Source organism: Microtus oregoni, unplaced genomic scaffold, assembly GCF_018167655.1.
Source record: "Microtus oregoni isolate MIOR12 unplaced genomic scaffold, Mior012 000016F_ref0000370, whole genome shotgun sequence".
Taxonomy (NCBI): domain Eukaryota; kingdom Metazoa; phylum Chordata; class Mammalia; order Rodentia; family Cricetidae; genus Microtus; species Microtus oregoni.
In genome coordinates this window covers 21,651,328-21,657,764 of record NW_024543075.1, presented here as the reverse complement: position 1 = coordinate 21,657,764, position 6,437 = coordinate 21,651,328, and the positions used below count along the sequence as shown (strand labels likewise).

Sequence of the window (6,437 nt, the reverse complement as noted above, 5' to 3'; positions counted from 1 at the left end):
TCAAAACTTGCACAACCCTCCTCTCCTGCTTTCTTTTTAACTCATCCCATAGGACGATGTTGCCCACATTCAGGGTAGGTTTCCCGGGTTACACCTCTCTGCAAACATCCAGGCAGACATACGGACAGGTCTCACCTAGGTGGTTTTTAATCCAGGTACACCAATGGTGAAGGTTAAGCATAGCAATCTGCAAATGCTAGAAATGAAAGTGTTTGCAGCCCCGAGCAGCTGAAAGCCTTGCAGCTCTTCTCCTGACTACCCTGGAGTACTGCCTGCTATGTGCGCTTTGTGGCTCAGGGCTCAGCACTGCCTAGATGCCGTGTGCCTGCCCTGCTTCAGTCTGAAGAAATGAAAAAGCAGTTACGGCCACACTGACTGCTACTGTCAGTGGTTGGGGCTGGAAAAGTCCTTCTGGGCATGTCCCTTTTGTCTCCTGCACCCCCTCCTCCCCCTCCTCCTCCAGCTGTCCTAAGGCTGCCTACTCCCAGAGTGGAGGGGAGGCGGGAGAGTGGGGGAGAAAGGCAGCCCAGTGCCCAGGCTCCAGTCTCCCCTGTCTCTCCAGGCCATGGGCCCCCTGCCAGGTGAGGGCACTGGCGAAGGCCCAGTGAGAGCAGGGAAGGCCCCTTCCCTTGCAGGGGCCTGCTCAGAGTTCAAGGGTTCTGAGGAGATCATCCAGGCTTCCTTTAAAACTGCTGCCGCTGCCTAGGCTGGAGTTTGGAGTTTGACCTGTGCGGAACCTTTCTCAGCAACAGGCAAGGAGGCAGAACCCCTGCTGTCCCTGCCACTCTCTGCTGCAAAGGATAAGAAATCCTAGGGGTCTCCCTTCTCCCAGTCACTGCTTTCTGCCTCTGAAGTCCCTAAGAGCCTAGGGCGGCAGAGTCTGCGTCCAGAAGAAGGTAAGATCCCTCCTCCCTAAGACTCTCACTCTCCAAACTGAGAAGCCCCTCGGGTCCAAGGACTGGATAGCCGCTCTGACGGGGTCCCACCTGTGAACTTCATGGGAGTCAGAGAAGGTTCGTTTGCTCCTAGCCTGCAGAAGGTGGTTTGGGGGTATCAGTAGCAAAGGCCAGGGGCCCTCAGTTCTTCCACATCACCAAGTTCAGGGACACCGAAGAATGGGAGCCTCGGGTGCCTTGTCTGTCAGATGAGGATTTGGAGGTCAGCCTGGCCCAGCCCCCAGGTGTGGCAGAGTAGGTTCCAGAGAGCTAAGGAAGGGAAAGAGCTGCCGGGGGGTCACAGGAAGCTGGGCTGGAAGGATGTGTTACTGCTGATAATGAGCAAAGATGAAGTCATGGCCCACCTGCATGCCCACCTGCACTTCTGGGATCTCTTCCAACTGCACAGCTGCCAGGGAGGGTGGGTACACAGACAAACCCTAAGGCCATTGAATACACTCCAGGAACAGAGCTTAGGGCAAAGCTGAGAGCCAGCCCCTGTGGCTACGAGCTGGTCAGCTCTGGGAAATGGCTGATGAGTGGTTCTGGACCTCTGACTTGGAGAAATGCTGCCCTTGTTGGGATATTTGTTTGCAAGACCGGAGTTTATGGAGTGTCTGCTTTGGGGGCACAAGATGAAACAGACGAAACATCCCTGCCTTCCTGGTGTTTACAGTGCCATGAGACAAGGAGGTACAGGAGAGTTCTACAGATCATGGGCCACGCTTCATTAAACCACAGAGTCAAATCACATTTGGTGTGAAAGGAAATAACTTGGGGACCTGACAGAGGCCAGGAGAAGGCAATTGGCATCTAAATAGTGAGGGGGTAGAGGGAAAGTGTATCAGAGTGAACGGGTAACCGAGGACCCTGAGGTCATAGATAACTTTCACGGAATAGACAGAAGCCAGCAAGTGATCTGATTTATGTTCAAATACCTCTTTGGCTTCCATAGAAGGGAGAGGTGAAAAGGAATCTAAATTAGCAGTGGGTAGGAAGAGCAGAACTTGCTCTGGGCTGGACCAGAGTGAAGGTGGCTGGTATGATGGTGATTTAAGTGAAAGGAGCAGATTCGAGGTTTGTTTTGGAAGTAAAAGAGAATAGAGCTAGATTCAGGAAGTTGAGAAGGACATGATAAATTATTTGATGGATGTCAGTATGCTATGATATTTTTGGTTCTTGGACACAGTGCTTGGCACACCAAGTGCTCATATGTCACTTGTTGAATGAATGGTGGGGCATACTGATGGATGCACGGATGTGTGGATAGGTGGACAGATGGATTAATGGGCAGGTGGGTGAATGGATGGATGGATGGACAGATGGATGGACAGATGGAGTCTTGAGTGGGTAAACACATGAAAGAGGGATTAATAAGCTGGTGGATGATTGGATCCACGGCTGGACGTGACTTAAGGATTCTTTGGGCTCTTCAGGTGTGAGTGGCTAGTGGCATGGCCAGAGCGGCAGAGGCACCTGCTTTCCTGATGAAGAGTTTGGTCTCTGGCCGGTGCACACTAACTTTGACTATCTGTAGGTGTCTCTGTGAGATGCCACGTTGGCATTTGAATGACCATGTCCTGTGACTTCTACTCTGCTATTTCAGGGCAGAGCCGTGACTGAATGGGATAGGTGAATGGAGAAGACTCATCCAGTTCCCCTGCATGCCCATCTGTCGCCCTCTGTGGCCCATTGGGGCACAATGCCTTGCTCTGCCATGCTTAGAAATTCTCCCTTCACCAGCAGAGCTGTGGTTTTTCCTAATGGGCTGGGATGAGCCAGCCCAAAGTCTCAGAGTCTACCTTCAGCCCTTTCTACAGTCTACAGTCCTATGCCAAGCATCAAGAGGCCAGAAGCCACAGAGGCCGGTGAGCCCCGTCTTGTGGTAGCCCTAGGCCACCTCATCCTTCTTGGTCTTGCAGTGGTGCCACTTCCTGTAGCTAGGCTGGTCAACCACCCACTCCCTAGACCAGGCCAGTCAAAAGGCCAGCTTGGGGTTAAGTGACAGGTTCCTTCATAGCCATGACTGTTGAGGAGCAGGAAGGAGGGTATGAGTGGCTTCAGATCAAGGCTTGGTGTCACATCCAGGATTCTCCTGCCAGGGGTTCCTATCTGATGGTGGGTAAAAGTCGAGGAGTTAAACCCAGGCTGGGGCCTCGTTCAGTCATTTATCAGGGGCATGACCTCAGGTCAGGCCTTGGCTTTACCTGTGCAGTGGGAGCAAGGACGTGGGGTGGTGTTAATCAGAGGCCTGACCTCGTAAAGGTGGGTTACAAGTGAGATTCACTCGTAAGCGGCCAGGTCTCCCTGACGGCTAAGCCCGCGCTCTTCCTTCTTCCTCACTGCCGGCATTTGAAGGCTGTGAACACATCAAACATCCTCTTCTAAATGATGTGGCACAGCTTGTTTGTTTACTGTGATGGATCCCTGACTGTTTTCCCATTTTATAGTTGTGGAAACAGTCTTGGGGAGAGCTTATTGTTCGATGTCACAGCTAGAGGAAGCAGAGGTGAGATCCGAGCCAGCGCGCTGAGGTCCTGAAGTCTACACAGCTGGTTTACAATGACACATCTATTTCCCAGGAAGTCTTGGCCCAGAGTTAACATCTGTAACTAGATGGTAGCTGTCATTTTTTCTGTGGTGCAAGGGAACCACTTCCTGCCTCCCCTTTTGTCTTTTTTTTTTTTTTTTCCTTTTTCTTTCTGGGAAACTTGCCAGTGCCTTGGCAGAAGTATCAAGCTTGACACTTCACGTCAGGAGTCTCTCTAACATACAAGGGGGGCTGCGAACAGTAGGTCATGGGTAACACTTCTTTTCTACCCTTTGTAAAAAGTTTGAAACACACATAAGTTATAAATTTAAAAGAAAAATGTGACCCTCCTCAGCAGGCACACAGAGGGCCAGGCTGAGACAGAACAAAAAGGAGCAAAAAAGGAGGCTACCTGTGGCCCTGACCCGTTAGCCTGCTTGCCTGCTCTGGTTCTCTTGGCCCTTGCACTGTGGTGTGGAAAATTTTCACATCTCCCATAGCACAATCACTGTGTAAAAGGCCAGAAGGGAAGGGTGGGAGCTGTCCCTGTTTAACTGAGCTTCCTTTTGTGCTCTGGCCACTAGGCAACCTCAAGGGCAGCCTGTTCTGTTTGCAAAGAACGCCTTTGTCAGGACTCTGCCCTCACCCCACCCCTCAGGAAGCGAGCTGGCAGGGGCTCTGAGAAGAGAACCTCGGGCCCACCGTCACTTGGCCCTCTAAGGCAGGCTGGGATCAGCAACCACGGTGCTCTGCGCAGAAGGTGCTGAGCGGAGGCCATTGTACTGAGCAGTTCTGGGTAGCCACAGCATGGCAAGGGACTGCGGAGAAAACTCATGGGGATGGGAGCAAGGTTGCCTCCCTAGATGTGGAGAACTTGGCACACAGCTAGTACCTGATAAATACTTGCTCTGCTGAGCCCCCGAAGTCTGATAGAGCTCACCATGTAGGGCCTAACACAGAGATAATATCTAATGATGTTCCATTGAACTTCCAGGGCCTAACACAGGGCCTGGCACACAGCTGGTACTCACTAAATAAATGTCTTACTGAGGGGCTAGAGAGATGGCTCAGTGATTAAGAGCCCTTGCTGCTCTTCCAGAGGACTTGGGTTCTGTTCCTGGTTACCACACAGTGGCTCATAACATCCTATAACCCTGGTGCCAGAGGATCTAGCACTCCCTCCTGACCTCATGCACTTACACGGTACACATATGCACATACATGCACACAGACAGGCACACACACGTAAAGTAAGTAAATAAAACACTTTAACTATCTTACTGCATGTCCAGCGTATAACATGGCATAACATAGCTGGGGCTTGACAAATACTTTACTGAGTACCAGTTCTTAGCACAAAGAAGATGTAGTGGTACCTAATGAGTGTTTGTGGAAAAAGAGCAGAGATAAAGGAAGAAAAGGAGGGACAGGAGAGAAAGGTGTGGGGCGGGGAGCAAGACAGACAGTTGCCTGGAAGCACAATGACCTTCTACCTGACGTGATTTTCCGGTAGCACCTATGGCCTTGACTGTGGCACGTGCAGGGTTTGACCCGGCTCACTTTGGCCTCTTGATGTCTTGTTTCTGTGAGCTGAAGGTGTGACGAGGAGGGTAAAATGAGGGAGTGTGTGATATACTCAGCACCTACACTAGTCACAGTGAGGTCACACAGCTGTGTGCTGAATGTCAAGGAAGCTGCAGGCAGGCTTGCGGCAGCACTGCAGGGTTCCTAGCATCTGGTCCATCTCCTGTCCGCACCATGAAGATGCAGTCTCCTAGCTCCACTTCTGAATCACTTAGAAGCTGTGCCAGCCTCCCCTGCAGTGATGAAAGACTTGTTTATCTGCAGGGCCCCTCAGTGCCTGGCAAACAATGCACAGGAAGGGGCCTGGGGGTGAAGCTGGGGACACGGATGGCCCTGAGGGCTCAGAGCAGAAGACTGCTATCTCTCCTCCTTCTAGCTTCCCTCCCTTTCCAGACCTATTTTCTAGATCCATCTACCCCTTTCCAAGGTATAGCAACTATCCCAACCTGTAGCTACATCCTACGCTTACCCAGGATCCCCTGTTTTTGGAGCAGCCAATCAGCTGTGCTGGGCTCCAGGTCCACTCACGAGCTGTGTGACTTCAGACAGGATGCTTTGTCCCTAGGACCCACAGCTTCCTCACCTTTAAAGTCAGAGAGAACATTTTCTACCCAGTGGGGTTTTGACCCTTGAGATTGCACCCAAAGTCCATGGAGCTCCTCTCCAAGCCTCCAGAGTCTCTCCATGCTGGAACCTATAAAACCCCACCCCCACTCTAAATCCTGTCTCTGGTTCACACAATACCATGGCTCGGATATCATCATCCCATTCCTCAAGGGCCAAGGATCATACCTGGCTGGGCCTCAGGTGAGGGCAGAGCTAGATGGGCATTTGCCTACTCCTTCCTTACGTGTTAGGACACGAGACACAATGCCCATCTTTCCAGGGGCCTTCCTTCCTCCCCTTCTTGCTTCCTTCTTCGCCATAAGAGCTTATATCAGCACTCGCTCTTGTCTTCCCTTCCTTTGAGAGGGCCTCCGGGCCCAGGTCTGGAAAGCTGGGACCATCACGCATCAGAACTAAAAGCACGGTTCTCCCTAGGGAGAGACTGTCAAGGCTGGTCGAGGGGGCCTTGCAGGGCCTGGAGCACCCTGGAGGCAGCATCTCCTGTATGGATTCTTGCCAGAGACCTACTTTGGAGGGAGTGATTAGGGGTTCCAGTCTCAAAAAGGATGTGGGCAGGCAGAGCGGGTGGGGGGGGGGGAGGACATGGACACAATCTGAGGGTGAATCTGGAAGATATAAAGAAAATGGAATTTGGGAACTAGAGAGATGACTCAGCAAGTATAAGCATGTACTACTCTTCCAGAAGATCCATGTTCAGTTCCCAGCACCCTCATGACAAACCAGACAAAGACCTGGAACTCCACACATGAGTAGACACATGT

General features: G+C 51.7%; 1 protein-coding gene across 1 annotated transcript in view; it reads left to right on the top strand.

The window, feature by feature from the left end:
* Window positions 1–521: 521 nt before the first annotated feature.
* Slc5a11 (solute carrier family 5 member 11) overlaps window positions 522–6,437 on the top strand; it is a 52,940-nt gene continuing 47,024 nt past the window's right edge. Inside the window, exon 1 of the mRNA XM_041666456.1 lies at window positions 522–896. The gene's annotated coding sequence lies outside the window, so the exon portion shown is untranslated. The remainder of the gene's footprint in view (window positions 897–6,437) is intronic.